Source organism: Nicotiana tabacum, chromosome 16 (assembly GCF_000715075.1).
Source record: "Nicotiana tabacum cultivar K326 chromosome 16, ASM71507v2, whole genome shotgun sequence".
NCBI classification, from domain to species: Eukaryota; Viridiplantae; Streptophyta; class Magnoliopsida; order Solanales; family Solanaceae; genus Nicotiana; species Nicotiana tabacum.
In genome coordinates, this window is record NC_134095.1 from 76,405,985 (window position 1) to 76,425,950 (window position 19,966).

The window sequence follows — 19,966 nt, forward strand, 5'->3', positions numbered from 1 at the left end:
ACAAGATATAATGAAATGGGAGCGGGTGGTACGCCTACCACAAGATATAATGAAATGGGAGCAGGTGGTACGCCCACCACAAGATATAATGAAATGGGAGCGGACAAGATAAATGAAATGGGAGCAAGTGGTACGCCTACCACGAGATAAATGAAATGGGAGAGGGTGGCACGCCTGCCACGAGATAAATGAAATGGGAGCGGGTGGTACGCCTACCACGAGATAAATGAAATGGGAGAGGGTGGCATGCCTGCCACGAGATAAATAAAATGGGAGCGGGTGGTACACCTATCATGAGGTAAATGAAATGGAAGCGGGTGGCACGCCTACCACGAGATACAGGAAATGGGATCGGGTTGCATGCGTGTAACAAGATGTGAAAAGAAAGTGAAATTTGCCTTTGTTTCCTTACTCTTGTTAGTGGTTGATTTTGATTCCTTTATAATTCTCTTGATATTCTATTTTACCTGTTATTCCCCGAAGCATGTTTCCCCCTCCTGTCTTTATATATATATATATATATATTTAAACTACACAAGTTTATTTGGTAGTCTGGTCCTAGCCTCGTCACAACTTTACCGAGGTTAGGCTGGACACTTACCAGCAAATGGGGTCGGTTGTGCTGATACTACACTCTGCACTATGTACAAATCCCGGAGCAGCTCTTGGACCGTAGTTGGAGGCTACTTTCAGTCCACGTGGAGATCCAAGGTAGACATGCAGGCGTCCGCAGGCCCTGGCATCTCCCTCTATCCCTGTTTCCTATTTCATTTTCCTTTTATTCAGAAACAATATATTGTTATTTCTTCAGACTTTGTATGTAGCAATCTTAGACCGTCTGTGACACTGTGACACCAGGTTTTGGGGTGGTTAAGGCTTAAGTATTTGTAATAGATGCAGTTTTCATAAATCTTATTGTTGTCTTCCGCTTAAATTTGAATTTCTACTGTTACCACGTTATTGTCTTATATTTGTTAAAAAGAAATAATTGGTTAATGAATTAATTAGATTAAAGGTTTGGCTTGCCTAGCTCATATTAGTAGGCGCCATCACGACTCCCGATGGAGGGTGGAAAATCTGGGTCGTGACAAGTTGGTATCAGAGCTCTAGGTTACATGGATCTCACACTTCACAGACAAGCTTAGTAGAGTCTGAAGGATCGGTACGGGGACGTTTGTATTTATCTCCCAGAGGCTATAGAGTTAGGAACAACTTCACATTTATTCTCTCCTATCGTGCGGTTTGGTTTCTCAATGCTAATTGAACTTCTACTATGTTCTTTCACAGATGGCGAGAACACGCGCTTCCTCATCCACTAACCAGCAGCCCGAGCCCCCAACAGCAGCTTCCACAAGGGGCAGAGGGCGAGGGCGAGGCCGTACTAGAGGCCGAGGTAGGGGTAGAGCTCAGCCCCGAGCAGCAGCACCAACGGCGGAGCCTTAGGCTGACTTTGATGATGAGGTTCTGGCCCCAGCAGTTTCGGTAGGCCCCGCTCAGTCCCAGAGGGGTTTATTTCTACCCCAGTTCTTCAGGATGCTCTGGTCCATTTAGTGGGCCTCATGGAGAGTGTCACCCGAGCAGGCTTGCTTCCTGTAGCACCAGCCATCTCTCAGGCTGGAGGAGGATCCCAGACTCCTGCTACTCGCACTCCGGAGCAAGTAGCTCCCCAAATACAGACTCCAGCGGTTCAGCCTATTGGAGCAGTTCAGCCGGGTGTGGTAGCTCATACCGGTGATGGAGCAGCTATATCTGTCGATGCTTTGTGGAGGCTGGATAGGTTCACCAAGCTCTTCACTACCACTTTCAGTGGTGCATCTACCAAGGATCCCCAGGACTATCTAGACAGCAGCCATGAGGTTCTCAAGAACATGGGGACAGTTGAGACCAATGGGGTCTATTTTGCCACTTTTTGCTTGTCTGGATCCGCCAAGACTTAGTGGAGGGATTTATGTTTGGCTAAACCAGCCGGATCGCCATCTTTGACTTGGGAGTAGTTTACTCAGCTATTTCTGGAGAATTCTCCCCATCACTCAGAGAGAGGCCTATCGGAGGCAATTTGAGCGTCTCTAACAGGGTTCTATGACTGTTACCCAGTATGAGACCAGATTCATCGACTTAGCTCGTTATGCTCTTGTCATACATCCCACCAAGAGAGAGAGAGGGTGAGGAGGTTTATTGATGGTCTTATTCAGCCGATTCGTCTTCAGATGGCTAGGGAGACTAGGAGTGAGATATCTTTCCAGGAGGCGGCCAATGCGGCCTAGAGAGTTGAGATGGTTTTGTCACAGGGAGGTGGTCATGGGTCGGACAAGAGGCCTCATCATTCAGGTAGATTTAGTGGTACCTCATCTGGAGGTAGAGATTCGTATGCTAGAGGTCATCCTCTTAGGCCTTTTCAGTCAGAACTTCAGGTTTCTCACGGTGCTTCAAGTGGCCGTGGTTCTCAGATGCAGTATTCTGATCAGCAGTAGTGCACCACCAGCTCCTATCGGTGCACCATCGCTTCAGAGTTTCCAGGGTCGTCAGCCTCAGCAGCCAAGGGCTTGTTTTACTTGTGGCGACACGAGGCACATTACTAGGTATTGCCCTCGAGCATCACACAATTCTTAGCAGCAGGGTTCCCGTGCCATTGTTCATGCACAAGTTGTTCCACAGCCTTCCCAGCCAGCTAGAGGTGGGGGTAGAGGTGCTAGAGGTAGGGGTAGAGGAGCTAGAGGTGGAGGTAGAGGTACCAGAGGTGGAGCTCAGGCCGCTAGAGGTGGAGGCCAGCCCCGATGTTATGCTCTTCCAACCAGACCCGAGGATGAGGCTTCCGATGTAGTTATCATAGGTATAGTTCTGGTTTGTGATAGAGATGTTTCAGTGTTATTTGATCCAGGGTTTACGTACTCATATGTCTCCTCTTATTTTGCCCCGTATCTGCTCATGCCTAGTGATTCTATGAGTGATCCTGTTTATATGTCTACACCGGTGGGTGATTCTATTGTGGTAGATCAAGTCCATCGTTCATGTATAGTTGTGATTGAAAGTCTTGAGACTCGTGTAGATTTGCTTCTTTTGGACATGGTCGATTTTGATGTCATATTAGGGATGGACTGGTTATCACCTTACCATGCTATCTTGGACTGTCATGCCAAGACTGTGACCTTAGCCTTGCCGGGTTGACCTCATTTAGAGTGGAGAGGGACTCCTAGTCATTCTACCCGTAGTGTTATCTCTTATGTGAAGGCTCGACGTATGGTCGAGAAGGGGTGTTTTGCCTATTTGGCATATGTTCGTAATTCTAGTACGGAGGTTCCTTCTATTGATTCTATGCCCGTTATTCGTGAGTTTCCTAAGGTTTTCCCTTCAGACCTGCCGGGTATGCCACCCGACAAGGATATTGACTTTTGTATTGATTTGGCTCCGGGCACTCAGCCCATTTCTATCCCGCCGTATCGTATGGCCCCGCCTGAGTTGAAAGAGTTGAAGGAGCAGTTGTAAGACTTGTTTGAGAAAGGTTTTATTAGGCCGAGTGTTTCTCCTTGGATGTGCCGGTGTTGTTTGTTAAGAAGAAGGACGGATCGATGAGAATGTATATTGATTACCGATAGTTGAACAAGGTTACAATCAAGAACAAGTATCCATTGCCAAGGATTGATGATTCGTTTGATCAACTTCAGGGTGCCAAGGTATTTTCAAAGATTGATTTAAGATCTGGCTACCATCAGTTGAGGATTAGGGCATCTGATATCCCTAAGACAGCTTTCCGTACTCGGTACAGGCATTATAAGTTCTTGGTTATGTCATTCGGGTTGACAAATGCCCCAGCAGCTTTTATGGATTTGATGAATCGAGTGTTCAGGCCTTATTTGGATTCATTCGTGATAATCTTCATTGATGATATTTTGATATATTCCCATAGCCGGGAGGGGCACGAGCAACATCTTAGAGTGGTTCTTCAGACCTTGAGGGATAGTCAATTATATGCTAAGTTCTCGAAGTGTGAGTTCTGGTTGAGTTCAGTTGCATTCTTGGGTCATGTGGTATCAGCGGATGGTATTCAAGTTGATCCGAAGAAGATTGAGGCAGTCAAGAACTCGCCTAGACCAGCATCAGCTACAGAGATTCGAAGTTTCTTGGGATTGGCAGGTTACTATCATCGGTTCGTGGAGGGGTTTTCATATATTGCAACCCCGATGACCAGGTTAACCCAGAAGGGTACCCAGTTCAGATGGTCCGATGAGTGTGCGACGAGCTTTCAGAAGCTCAAGACAACTTTGACTACGGCACTTGTGTTGGTTTTGCCCACAGGTTCAGGGCCTTACACAATTTATTGTGATGCATCTCGTATTGGACTCGGTGCAGTGTTGATGCAGGATGGCAAGGTCATTGCCTATGCTTCGCGGCAGTTGAAGATTCATGAGAAGAACTATCTGGTTCATGATTTGGAGTTGGCAGCCATTGTTCACGCATTGAAGATTTGGAGGCATTATTTGTATGGCATGGCATGTGAGGTGTTCACGGATCACAAGAGTCTTCAGTATTTGTTCAAACAAAAGGAGTTGAATTTGAGGCAGAGGAGGTGGTTGGAGTTGTTAAAAGATTATGATATCACCATCTTATATCATCCGGGAAAGGCCAATGTGGTGGTCGATGCTTTGAGTAGGAAGTCAACCAGTATGGGCAGTCTTGCTTATATTCCGGTCGGTGAGAGACCGCTTGCTTTGGATGTTCGAGCTTTGGCCAGTCAGTTCATGAGGTTGGATGTTTCTGAGCCCAGTCGGGTGTTAGCTTGCAAGGTCGCTCGTTCTTCTTTATTGGAGCGTATTCGTGATCGGCAGTATGATGATCCCTATTTAGGTGTCCTTAGAGACACGGTGCAGCACGGAGGTGCCAAGAAGGTTACCTTAGGTGATGATGGAGTTTTGAGATTGCAGGGTCGAGTTTGTGTGCCTAATGTGGATAGGCTCCGAGAGTTGATTTTAGAGGAGGCCCATAACTCCCGGTACTCTATTCATTCGGGCGCCGCTAAGATGTATCAGGATTTGTGGCAGCATTATTGGTGGAGAAGAATGAAGAAGGACATCATTGCATATGTGGCTCGGTGTTTGAATTGTCAGCAGGTCAAGTATGAGCATCAGAGGCCTGGTGGTTTGTTCTAGAAGATTGAGATTACTGAGTGGAAGTGGGAAAGGGTCACTATGGACTTCGTTGTTGGACTCCCATGGACTCAGAGGAAGTTCGATGCAGTGTGGGTTATTGTTAATAGGCTGACCAAGTCAGCGCATTTCATTCCTGTGGCAGTCTCCTATTCTTCCGAGAGGTTAGCTGAGATCTATATTCGGGAGATTGTTCGTCTTCATGGTGTGCCTGAGTCTATAATTTAGAATTGAGGTACGCAGTTTACCTCACGTTTCTAGAGAGCAATTCAGCGAGAGTTGGGCACGCGGGTTGAGTTAAGCACAACGTTTCATGCTCAAACGGACGGGCAGTCCGAGCAGGCTATTCAAATTTTGGAGGATATGCTCCGAGCTTTTGTCATTGACTTTGGAGGCTCGTGGGACCATTTTTTGCCCTTAGCAGAGTTTGCCTACAATAACAGCTACCAGTCGAGTATCTAGATGGCTCCCTATGAAGCTTTATATGGTAGGCGGTGTCGATCTCCGGTTGGATGATTTGAGCCGGGAGAGGCTCGGTTGTTGGGTACGGATCTGGTTCAGGATGCCTTGGACAAGGTCAGGATTATTTAGGATAGGCTTTCGTACAGCTCAGTCCAGGCAAAAGAGTTATGTCGACCACAAGGTTCGAGATTTGGAATTCATGGTCGGTGAGTGAGTATTGCTTTGAGTGTCCCCTATGAAGGGCGTGATGAGATTTGGGAAGAAAGACAAGCTTAGCCCTAGGTTCATTGGCCCGTTTGAGATTCTTGACTGAGTGGGAGAAGTGGCTTATAGACTTGTGTTGCCACCGAGCTTATCATCCGTGCATCTAGTGTTTCATGTGTCCATGCTTCGGAAGTATCACGGTGATCCATCCCACGTGTTAGATTTCAGCACTGTCCAGTTGGACAAGGACTTGTCTTATGAGGAGGAGCCGGTAGCTATTCTAGACCGGCAGGTTCGTCAATTGAGATCAAAGAGTTTTCCTTCTGTTCATGTTTAGTGGAGAGGTCATCCCGCTGAGGCATCGACCTGGGAGTCCGAGTCCGATATGCGGAGCCGTTATCCCCATCTTTTTCCCGACTCAGGTACTTCCTTCTTATGTCCGTTCGAGGACGAACGGTTGTTTTAGAGGTGGAAAATGTGATGACCCAAAAGGTCATCACTTGTGTTGCAAGTGCATTCAGTGTTCCGAGGCCTAAAAACCTCCCTTTTACCCCACCTTGATTTGCGTGCATGGTCCGAACCTATATCCAAAAAAGCCTTCTATGTGAAAATAAGAGAAATAGAAATTCTAGAGCTAAAATTTGATTATGGTAGACTTTGATCAACATTTTGAGAAAACAGATCCGGATCCGTGTTCCGACGATCCCGAGAGGTCCACAGTAAAATATGGGACTTGGGCGTATGCCCGAAAATGAATTCCAAGGTCCCAAGACTTAAAAATCAATTTTTGAAAGAAATTATTTTACTGAATTATCTAAGAAGTAATGAAAAGATTAATGTTTGAAACCATTGTTATCGGGCCCATATTTGGTTTTGGAGCCCGGTACAAACTTGTTATAGTATTTGAAAGATAACTGTGAAGTTTGGTGAAAAACGGAGTTTATTTGACGTGAGTTGCACTTCCGATTGAAGAGTTATGAACTTTGAGAGTTCTTGATGAAAATGTTGAGGTTTGAGGTTTAATTCATGATGTTACATGTTAGTTTGATGATGTGATCGTACGGATAAGTCTGTGGGATATTTTTGAGGTTGTGTGTATACTTGGTTTGGAGTTCCGAGGGCTCGGGTGAGTTTCGGGTAGGTTCCGGGATGTCTTAGGCTTAAAACCAGATGTTGCAGGTTTAGAGAAATTGCAGGTCTCTGAACCCGCCAGTGCGGTCTGCAAGAAAATGTGTGCGACCGCGGAAGGGGCCAGTGCGGTCCATGGTCGACCTTGTGCGGTGTGCGGTGGAGGGTTGTGTGGTTGTAGTCGACTTTGTGCGGTCCGCACAGGGGCACTGGACTGCAGTATCCTTAGGAAGGACTGTGCGGCCGCAGTTCATTTTGTGCTGTCCGCATAGGGGGTCTGAGAGGGGTATATTAAGACGGGATTTTCAGTTATTTTTTATTTTTCAAAACCCCAAAAACATAAGAGGCAATTTTTCAAATAACCTTTCTTCTCCAAAACATTGGTAAGTGATTTCTAACTCGTTTTCTTCAATCATTAACATCTTTTCACATGATTTCAACTCAAAATCAATGATTTTCATGGGGGAATTGGGTGTTTTGGGTAGAACCTAGGTTTTTCAAAAATTGGGGATTTGGACCTTGATTTGAGGTCTGATTTCAAAACAAATTATATATTTGAGTTTGTGGGGAAATGGGTAATCAGGTTTTGGTTTGAACCTTGGGTTTTGACCATGTGGTCCCGGGGGCGATTTTTGACTTTTGGGTAAAACTTTAGAAAATTCATTTTCATTCATTGGGGTTGATTCATTTAGCGTTTATTGATGTAAATAAGCAACTTATGGCTAGATTCGAGTGAATTGGTGGTAGAATCAAGGGGTAAGGCTATAGTTGAATCGTGAATTGTATTCGTGGCATCGAGGTAATTGTTTGGTCTAACCTTAGCTTGAGGGATTAGGAGTTGTGTCTTATTTTCTACATGCTAAATGTGGAGTACGATGTATAGGCATGGTGACGAGTATTTATACGCTGGTGTCAAGCATGCCCGTGAGTTTTGTATTATAATTGTTATGACTCTATTGTGGTTTATTGCGCTTCATATGTTATTATCACCATTGTTCCCTTGCCAGGATGTTTGTTTGGTATTAATGATCCCTTGTCGGGATATTTATTTTGATATTATTGTTCCTTTGCCGGGATGTTGTTGAAATATCATTGTTCCCTTGCCGGGAAGTTGTTATATTACTCTTGTTCCCTTGTTGGGATTCCTTGTGATTATTGTTGGCTTGTAACTGGGAGCGGATGGTACACCTACCACAAGATATAATGAAATGGGAGTGGGTGGTACGCCTACCATAAGATATAATGAAATGGGAGTGGGTGGTACGCCTACCACAAGATAAATGAAATGGGAGCGGGTGGTACGCCTACCACGAGATAAATGAAATAGGAAAGGGTGGCACGCCTGCTACGAGATAAATGAAATGGGAGCGGGTGGTACGCCTACCATGAGGTAAATGAAATGGAGCGGGTGGCATGCCTGCCACGATATACAGGAAATGGGATCGGGTTGCACGCCTGCAACCAGATGTGAAAAGAAAGTGAAATCTGCCTTTGTTTCTTTACTCTTGTTAGTGGTTGATTTTGATTCCTTTATAATTCTCTTGATATTCTATTTTACCTGTTATACCCCGAAGCATGTTTCCCCCTCCTATCTTTATTTGTTTATTTATGTATTTCTTTTCCGCTGTATATATATTTGAACTGCACAGGTTTATTTAGTAGTCTAGTCCTAGCCCTCGTCACTACTTCGTCGGGGTTAGGCTGGACACTTACCAGCACATGGGGTCGGTTGTGCTGATACTACACTCTGCACTATGTGCAGATCCTGGAGCAGCTCTTAGACCATAGTTGGAGGCTACCTTCAGTCCACGTGGAGATCCAAGGTAGACCTGCAGGCATCTGCAGGCCCTGGCATCTCCCTCTATCCCTGTTTCCTGTTTCATTTTCCTTTTATTCAGAAAAAATGTACTGTAATTTCTTCAGACTTTGTATGTAGCAATCTTAGACCGTCTGTGACACTGTGATACCAGGTTTTGGGGTGGTTAAGGCTTAAGTATTTGTAATAGATGCAGTTTTCATAAATTTTATTTTTGTCTTCCGCTTAAATTTGAATTTCCGCTGTTACCACTTTATCGTCTTATATTTGTTAAAAAGAAATAATTGGTTAATGAAGTAATTAGATTAAAGGTTTGGCTTGTCTAGCTCACATTAGTAGGCGTCATCACAACTCCCGATGGTGGAAAATTCGGGTCGTGACAACAGGACTAAGACAGAATACCTGGAATGCAAGTTCAGCACTGAGCCGAGGGAAGCGGGAGTGGACGTGAGTCTTGAATCACAGGTCATCCCAAGTAGAGCTAGTTTCAAGTAACTTGTGTCGGTTATCCAAGGGGGTGGGGAGATTGACGAGGATGTCACACACTGTATTGGGGTGAGGTAGATTATGTGGAGGTTAGCATCCGGAGTCCTGTATGACAAGAGAGTGCCACCGATACTTAAGGATATGTTTTATAGAGTGGTGGTTAGACCGACCAAGATATATGGGACTGAGTGTTGGCCATTTAAGGACTCACATATCCAAAAGATGAAAGTAGTAGAAATGAGGATGTTGAGGTGAACATTGTTGGAATAGCTAATGTTCTGGTGTTTTCCAATGCTTCGATCGCGGAGCTTGACTCACGATCGAGTAAGAGGTTTGAGGATTGGGCACATTATTCTTCGCTATCACGGAGCTTGTCTTGTGATCGTGTAGTGTATTATGGCACTGTGAAAATTGCTCTTCATGATCGCATGGTGGGTGTTGCAATCGCATAGAAGAAGGTTGGGGCCATGGGACGTTTGTACATCACAAACGCAACTATTGCGGCTGCGAACGTGAAGGTTTGGGAGGGGGGAGGTGTTGGCCTTCCGCAAATGCGATACTGCCTTCACGAGCGCAATGGTTTGATGACCATTGACCTTCTCGAACGCTAGGGGCCTTCCGCGAACGCAATGAATGTTTTTGTCCAGTGATTTAAAATAGGGCAGAAATCGAGATTCAACCACATTTCAATATTTTTGAGACCTAAACCACGAATTGAGGCGATATTTTAAAGGATTTTCACCCCAACTTCAAAGGTTAGTAATATTAACTTAGTTGTGATTTATTTTTATAATTTTTCATAGATTTTCACCCTTAAGTATAGAGTTTTAAAGTGTAAAAATTTGAATTTTTGGGTAAAACTTAAGAGAGCTAATTTTGGGAATTTGGACCTCCATTTGAGGTCCAATTTTAATACAAATTACATATTTGAACTTGGGGAAGAATGGGTAATTGGGATTTTGTCTTAATTTCATAATTTCACCATGTGGGCCCAAGTTGACTTTTTGTTGACTTTCAAAATTAGGTTAAGATCAAACCTTTTGATACTAGGAGGGTTTCTAAAACTTGTTTGACTTATTTAAGTGTTATTTTCCTAGATTTCAGTTGTTTGGAGGCTTGTTCTAAACGAAGAGATAGTAGAGAGTTGATTTGTTCTGATAAAGAGGTAAGTGTTTTAATTGGTTAACCTTGATTTGAGGGAATAAGGTTGTGCTTGGGTCTATTTGCTATGTGCTAAATATGTTGGTGGCGCCGTATATGCATGATAACGAGTGCATATGCATTTGCCGCCGTTTAAGCATGCCAGTAGAATTTGCCTTTTATCATGTCTTATTTGCTTTATGTATTTTTTTCTATGCATTAAATAGTTCGTGAAACTTCTTGATTATTAAAATATATGTTAATATCTATATTTGAGCTTAATTGAGATATTTGGATATTATGGTCCTTGAAATGCTCAGAGCATTTTCCGGTGGTTATGGGGTTACACCAAGGATCTGTGCTCAATCCATTCTTATTTTCTTTGATGATGGACACACTAACACACCATATTCAACGAGAGGTGTCATGGTGTATGTTATTCACTGACGGCATAGTTCTGATTGATGAGACGCGAGCCAGTGTTAATGAGAGGCTAGAGGTTTGGAGACAAGCCTTTGAGTCTAACGGTTTTAAGCTGAGCAGGACTAAGATATAATACCTGGAGTTCAAGTAGAGTACCAAGTCAAGTCGAGGAAAGCGGGCATGGACGTGAGTCTTGAATCACAGGTCATCCCAAGTAAAGGTAGTTTCATGTACCTTGGGTCAGTTATCCAAGGGGGTAGGGAGATCGACGAGGATGTTACACACCGTATTGGAGTGGGGTAGATGAAGTGGAGGTTAGCATATGGAGTCCTGTATGACAAGAAAGTTCCACCAATACTCAAAGGTAAGTTTTATAGAGTGGTGGTTAGACCGACCATGATATATAGGACTGAATGTTGGCCAATTAAGAACTCATATATCCAGAAGATTAAAGTAGCAAAAATGAGGATGTTGAGGTGGATATGCGAGCACACTAGGATGGATAAGATTAGGAATTATGATATTCAGGAGAAGGTGGGCGTGGCTCCCATTGATGATAAGATACGGGAAGCGAGACTTAGATGGTTTGGGCATGTATAGAGGAGAAGCTTAGATGCTCCGGTAAGGAGGTACGAGTGGCTAGCTTTGGAAGGCACGAGAAGAGGTAGAGGCGGCCTAAGAAATATTGGGGAGCGGTTATCAAGCATGAAATGGTGTGGCTTCAAATTTCCGAGGACATGGCCCTTGATAGGAAGCTGTAGAGGTCGAGTATTAGGGTTGTAGGTTAGGAGGTAGTTGAGTCTATTAGTACTTCGTACCTATGTGAGGCTAGCCTAATAGAATTTGTATCTTAGACCGCTAGTAGTTAATATTGTGTTTTCACTAATCTTTCATTTTTCATAGTGTCGGATCTATCTACCAACTATCGTTTTTGGTTTTCATCCATTTTATGATCTTTATGATGTTATTATTATTCCTTTGGTATCTGTTGGTGGTACTGATATTAACTCTTTTTGTCTTCTTGAGCCGAATGTCTTTTAGAAACAACCTCTCTACTCCCCGTGGTAGGGGTAAGGTCTGCGTACACACTACCCTCCCCAGTCCCCACTAGTAGGATTTTACTGGGTCGTTGTTGTTGTTTTTGGTTCTTGAAATGTTGGCTCACCTATTGGTGCAAAGGTTATGATTATCTCTCACGTGTTGTATTATGCTTATTCACCCTTCTTGATATTATTTATGCTTCCTACCTTGCTTGGTAATATTTTATATATGCTTAGTGAGAAAGAGTGAATTGCACGGAGGGTGATTCCGTGCTTGTAAAGAAGAGTGATTATGCACTAAAGGTGTTTCTGTGTTTCTTGATATTATTATCAGATGAAGAGTATTTTCGTGCTTGTGAGGAAAAGTGATATGTATATAGTGCATGAAGGGTGTTACCGTACTGGTGAGGACGAGAGGTAAATGTACGAAGGGTGTTTCCGTGTTATTTGATATGATATCTTTTACTCATTCCTTTTAACTTGTAGATTTACGTACTTGGTTATATTATTTTGTGGTTAACATTTTATTCTTTTAGATTTGAGTTGTTGAGAAAGGTTTAGTTGTGACATTTGAGAAAGTATGTTGGTTATTTCTTTTAATTGATCATTTTACTATCCCTTATGTATTCGTGTTACTTCTCTTGCTTACTAAGTACATAGGTTTAAAGTAAGTGTCTTTTCTTAGTCTCGGCACTATCTTGTCGGGGTTAGACTTGACATTTACTGAGTACATTCGGCTAGTTGTACTCATACAACACTTAAGCACGTATTGTGCAGATTCAGACGTTGGTCTTAGCGGAGTCCCCGAGGGATGATTAACTTGGATATATGAAGTAGTATTGCATATCCAATCTCAGACTGTGGAGTCACCTTTATTATCTTTGCTATTGTTTATTTGTATCACACAGTATTATATTTTATTTCAGACTTTGTATTTATTACTCTTTAGAGCTTATGTACTCAGTGATAGGGATGGGCATTCGGTACTTTGGTACGGTATTTAATAACTATGGTTCGGTACTTTGATATTCAGTATATCAATTTTTCATATCAAATACCGTGCCAAAGTAGTGATGTACGGTTCGGTATTTTCTTATTTGGTTCGGTATAATTTCAGTATCATACCAAGTCTTTCAAATCTACCAAGATTATGCCTAATGTCTCTTATGCTGAGTCCATCGTTCCAGCCAAGAGAATGAGAGCAGGAGCTAAGGTTATTCGATGTAACAGGTTAATACTTTGTCTCCAAAGGCAGAATTCTAAATTTGGAATAAAATAGTCTATTAGCCATTCATAGTACACTGTGCAAACTATGCAATCAATCTGTTAGCTTGTAAGTATTTGAATAATAAGGAATCAATCCACATATAAAATACAACAGCAACAATCTAGTATAATCCCACCAAGTGGGGTCTGGGGAGGGTAGGATGTACGCAGTCATACCCCTACCTTGGAAGGGTAGGGAGACTGTTTCCAAATGACTCTCGGCTAAAGAAGGTGAAGGAAGCCTTGATAGCAAGTGATAGCATGACAAATAGTTAGAAAACTAAATCGGAGATAACAACAAAGAATAGCAAGATAGTACCGATAACAAGTACTAATATCAAGATAGTATATTTAGATAGATAAGTCCAAGGTAGCACACAAGAATATGATGAAGTCCTGCTAGCAAACTACGGAATTACCAGAGGAAAGTATTAACAGAACAAGACACGCGGCTATAGCAAACTAAGGAAGAAGGGGTACCATACTAGCAGTAATACTATCGAAATAGGGAAGACAAAGGGAAACGCCTAACTACCTACTAACCTTCCACCCTAATCTTCCACTTCTACACCCTTCTATCTAAGGTCATGTCCTCGGTTAGCCCAAGTTGCGCCATGTCCTGCCTGATCACTTCACCCCAAGACTTCTTAGGTCTACCTCTACCCCTCCTCTCACCTCCAAAGGCCAACCTCTCACATCTTCTGACTGGGGCATTTGTGTTTCTCCTTTTAACATGCCCAAACCATCTCAACTTTGCCCCACGCATCTTTGTCTCCACAGGGGCCACTCCCACCTTGTCCCAAATAACTTCATTCCTAATTCTATTTAATCTAGTATGCCCACACATCCATCTAAACATCCTCATATCCGCTACTTTCATATGTTGGACATGTGACTTTTTGACTGGCCAACACTCTGCCCCATACAACATAGTCGGTCTGACCACTACCTTGTAGAGCTTACCCTTAAGTTTCAACGGCACATTCTTATCACACAAGACACCGGAAGCAAGCCTCCACTTCGTCCATCCTACTCTGATACGGTGAGCAACATCCTCATCTATCTCCCCATTCATTTGAATTATAGATCCCAAATATTTGAAACTCTCTCTCTTGGGAATGACTTGCGTATCGAGTCTCACATCCCCGCCCGCCTCCTGGGTAACACCACTGAACTTGCACTCCAAGTATTCTATCTTGGTCCTGCTCAACTTGAAACCCTTAGACTCTAGAGTATGTCTCCAGACCTCCAGCCTTTCGTTAATGCCACCTCGCGTCTCATCAATCAGGACTATGTCATCCGCAAATAACAAGCATCAAGGAACCTCCCCTTGGATGTGACGCGTCAAAGAATCCATCGCCAGAGAAAACAAAATACAAGGAACACAAAATAGTAAACTCAGGTGCCTCTAAGAAGGGCACAAATAGGAGCAGTTTCAGTGTTTCACCATAAAGAGCAACAAAGTCTCACCTAAGGCCAGTAACCAAGATAAATTGAATGTTGTCTTAGGACTTACTGGACTAAACTTTTGAGATGATGAAATTTATGAAATAGATAATATGAACGAGGAACATCAGATGCCATTTATGAAATCATTTGGCTCACATAGAGAAATAAGTGAGGCTTGTTACAAACTTGAGTCCCTACTCACAAATTCAATCATGACGAGATGTTCATTGAGATATGTTGACTTACTATCAGAATAGCACTCACTACATATATCAAGATAGGAGTAAAGGTTGAAATGGTACAACACAAACAGTCCAACCAGCTGGCCAAACGAAATGTGACATCAGATCAGTTTACCAACTAGTAAACTACAACAGTCCAACCAAAAACCTATCAAACAGAGGCTACTTAATACCAAACATCAAAAAATAGTAAACTACAGCAGTCCAACCAATCACATGCCAAATAAAAACTTAATACCACTGCCAGTTAGCAAATACCACTGCCAACAAATAAAGAGCAGCACAATAAATAAATTTAATGGTGACAATCAACAAGCCAACAAGGCAATCAACAACACAACAAATACCATTGTTAAAAAAGTTCATCAAGTGCAAGGATAACATATTCAAACTTGTTATGTAGATCCAATACGGAAGCAATAAAAATTATTTTATTCATCTTTTCAGGCTCACCCCAATACTTCTTGAACTTTTCTTGCATCCGTGAGCCATTTTTCTTATATTCTCATCCTCATTAATTAAACACATTTTTAAATGACAATAAAGTTCAGATACATCCTCAAAATGAGCATTACAAGTGACATAATGTGAACGTGAAAGTTTTTTGGTGAGCTCGTAACATCTTGCAATAAACTTTATCACGTTCCTCGCATTCACCCAATCATCAGATTCAAGAATACCTGCACTACTACCGATTTCACAAAGATGAGAACAAAGATAAGCAAAAAATCTATCATCAAAAAGATGAAACTTGTCAAAGGACTTCTCAAAGTTTTGCGTCGTATCCAACATCAAATAGGTGAAGTTTCACCTAGTATGAATATCCAAACACAATGTTTTGGTACATTCTACCTTTACATGTGCAAAATACTGTTTAAACTTTAAGGTCCTTGCAGGCGATGATCTCACATACCTCACAGTATTTTTAACACGTGTGACGAAAGCATCAATTTTTTTCAAACCATCTTACACAATTAGATTAAGTATATGAGTTATGCATCTCATGTGAAGATGCTTACCACTCATCATATTAGGTTTCTTACATATCTAACTTTTTAGATAATTCTTTGACTATGACATCATTTGAAGAAGCATTGTCCACGTTAACGGTGAACACCTTGTCTAATTTCCATTCGAGCAAACAATACAAATTGTTTTAGCCATGTCTTCACCCTTATAACTAGTGATATGGCAAAAAATTTAGTATTCTTTTTTGCAACTTCCAATCCCTATCAATAAAGTGGGCTGTCAAATATATAATTTATTCTTTGCAATAAAGTTCATGTGTTTGTTGTGAGATAAATTTTTGGTTGTGCTTCTTTAAAAGACGTTCTTAGATTTTGCTTCAATTCACCGTAAACTTAATAACAATCCCTTGTTATTGTTCCGCAAGAAGAAAGACGAAATAGTGGTTGAGCTATTCTCATCGAAAGTTGATAGGGCAGAAATTTGAATGATGCATCGCCGGCACGATGGTCGTGCAATCCGGCGAGTTATCATGAATCATCGCAGCAACGAGCAGAGCCCGCGTCGATTTTTTAAACTTCATAAAGCCTTCCTTTTCTATAAAGCTAAATGGTAGTTCATCAATAACTATCATCTCAATTAAAGCCCTCCTAGTCACTTCTTGATTGAATTTTCAGAGCGATCCTCCATCCTTTTGGCAAGATTGAAAGTTTATCTTTATTTGAGTATTATCTTTATCAATGTTAGGTAAGTATTTTTACATATAGTCAAATGATTTCTCAATCCTGTTGTTCCATTCCTAAATGAATTAGCAGCACGCTTCCGACCCCATTTACCTCAAATTTATCAAAATGATTTCAAATAGTAAATCTAGGTTCTATGACTTTTCTTTTCTTGGAATCTTGAGTATCAATTGTGTTGGCGTTGCTATCTTAAGTCTTAGGCAAGCTTTTAGTTGAACCGGCATCACTTACTCTATTTTCATACGCCATCTTAAAATTAAGACAAATACAAACACAAATTGATACTAGAGTAGTAGTCAAATATAAACTTTTAGCGGATTGATCCTAATCCTATACACAAAAAGAAAAAAATTGTGAAACAACAAAAGGGCAAATAGTTCAAAAAAACAAAACATCAACACATGGGCAAAAATAGATTCTGTTAAATTAGCTTTCTCTTTGGGGATAACTGACCATCTTGCAATTCTTATGTGTGGGTAAATTAGAATTAGGCAAAATAGACTCTGCTGAACATATGACATTGATCAGCAAAATTTAGGAAGATTTGTACGATTATTATCTTATTCTGATTAAAAAACAACAACAAGAGCTCAATTTTTAGTTCTGAAATTCCATGCTTGCAAGATAGTCTTGCAGCTAAGCCAAAGCAAGAATTATTTAAATTGTATGAGAAATTGGGAACTGGTGATAGAAGACATTGCAACAAGCATCAAGTAGCAACAAAAATGTCTGGTCCATTAAAGAGAAAGTAGCCTTATAGTACTGCTTACGAAGAATTTAAACAATAATATCATAATAATCGAACCTATAATTTCTTTTTTACTTAAGAATGCTAACATAAAACTAAGAAATGATTATTTACTTGCAAGACATATAATTTTGCAGTATTCTTTACAAGGGCAGTAAAATCGCTAATAAATTTCAAGAAAAAATAAAGAAGTTGAAGAATGAAGAAGGCAGAAGTTGTAAGGCTATTGAAGACTTGGAGATTGAAGATTGAACAATGAAGGTCAGTCGCCGAGGAGAGAAGTTGTTATCTCCGAGGTCTCTGTCGCACAATCGGCGGGTGGTCGAAGGCTCGAACTCGAAGTCACAGACTCACAACGGCTGGCTTTTGAGAAATGTGAGAAATTGATAAATTCAATCCAGCCCTAGGTCTCTTAATTCCTAATTTCCAATCGTTAGAAACAAGGGAAAGAGAGTTAGTGGGGTTGGACTTGGGCCTAAGGGTAACAGTTAGATTTGGGCTACGAAATGAGAAATTAGAAGGAAAATAATTGGGCTCACCAGAATCAGCTTTGTGTTGAGCTGGCTTGGTCTATTTGGGAATTAGGATTAACTAGTAGGCCCAATATTTCGGTATATACCGAAATATTGAAACCTCAATACCGAAGACCATATCGAAATATCGAATAATCAAAAAATTTATACCGAAATATCGAATAAACCGAATTAATTTGGACCGGTTCGAAATTTGATTTTTCAATTTTTATGCCCACCCGTGATACCAGTCTTGAGGAGTTGCTTAGACGATTATCTTGATTTTAGACTTGTTATGCAATTTCGGAGCTTTACCCTTTTATTTATTATATTATATTGGTAAATACTTAGTTTTGATTCTTTTATTGTTGTAAATTGTTGACTTGCCTAGCAAGTGCATTAAGCGCCGTCACAACCCTTTGGATGGCATTTTGAGTCGTGACAATGAGTTTGTTTTGCAGAGGTTTTTGAACACCTACACTAGTAATATTGAGAAAACATTCGTGTGAGCAGCAAAATGGAAAGAACAAGGGAAAGAAAAATTGAAGAACCAAGTCCCAGCACTTGAATCAAGTCCAGTTTAGTTTGTCTTGATGTTTTAATAAGTGTTTTGATTTGTAATCTTAAGCTTCTTATTCTAGAAGCATTCTGTAAGGATTATTTTGTGACAAATTTTCTATAGTAGACTAAGATATTAGTTTAGTCTGTAAATATAATCATTTGTGTTGCAGGCTTATTGAGTGACTATATTTAGTCTATTAGGTTATAAAAGTATTTTTAATCTAAAACTGCTCGTTATTTTTAGTGAAGTTATGAGAAAGATTCCAGAGTTGGATTGTAATTTTTACTCCCTTGAGCAAGGAGGTTTTCCAAGTAAAAATTTATGTTTTCGTTATTTTTTGCATTTTTAGTTACAAGAGTTAAAAGAGCCATTTCAACAACATTGTTTGGGGTATAACATAAACTTTATGTTGGAAAATTTTAATTGTTTGATATACTATTCACCCCCTCCCCCCTCTAGTATATAAATGAAGTACTAAACTAACAGGTTTGAGGCATTGTACTCGTTTGATGCCACTTACAATATTCCATTTTTTTCAATTTTGAGCCGTAACATTAAATACAACAATAACAATACACTTAGTATAATTTCACAAGTGGGGTTTGGGAAGAGTAGTGTATCCGTAGACCTTACCCCTATCTAGAAAGGTTATTTCCAATAGACCCTCGGCTCAAGGCAAGATGAAAATAAAGCAATATGACAATAAGATAACAGGAAAATAAAGCAAACGGACATCACGTAAAACTATAAATTTAACAATAATATATCATTAGACTAACACTAATACTACTAGTATGTAAAAGAAACACTCTCGACTGCATACTAGCCTTCTACCTTAATTCTCGACCTCCACACCTTCCTATTAAGGGTCATGTCATCGGTAAGTTGAAGCAACGCCATATCTTGCCTAATCACCTCTTAGCGATACTTCTTTAGCCTAACTTTGCCTCTCCTCAAATCCACCAGGTCCAACCTCTCGCACCTCCTCGCTGGGGCATCTGCACTCCATCTTTTCACATGCCCAAACAATCTAAGTCTCGCTTCTCGCATCTTGTCCTCCACAGAAGACACTCCTACTTAGGCCCGAATATCTTCCTTCTTAATCTTATTCATCATGGTATGCCCGTACATTTATCTCAACATCCTCATTTATGCTACTCTCATCTTCTGGACATGGGAGTTCTTAACTGGCTAATACTCTGCTCTATACAACATAGTCGTTCTAACAACCACTCTGTAGAACTCACCTTTAAGTTTATATGGCACGTTCTTATCACATAACACATCAGATGCGAGTCTCCATTTCACCTACCCTGCTCCGATACGATGTGTAATATCCCCATCAATTTCCCAATCACCTTGGATAACAGACCCAAGGTACTTGAAACTATCTCTCTTCGGGATGACTTCTGTATCAAGCCTCACGTCCACGTCCTCTTCATTGGTCCCGTCACTGAACTTGTACTCCAAGTATTCTGTCTTGGTCCTACTCAACTTGAAACCTTTAGACTCCAGAGTTTGTTTCCAAACCTCCAATTTGGCATTTACACTGCCTCGTGTCTTGCAATCAATACAATACCATCTACAAATAACATACACCAAGGCACCTCCCCTTGAATGTGCCGCGTGAGTGTATCC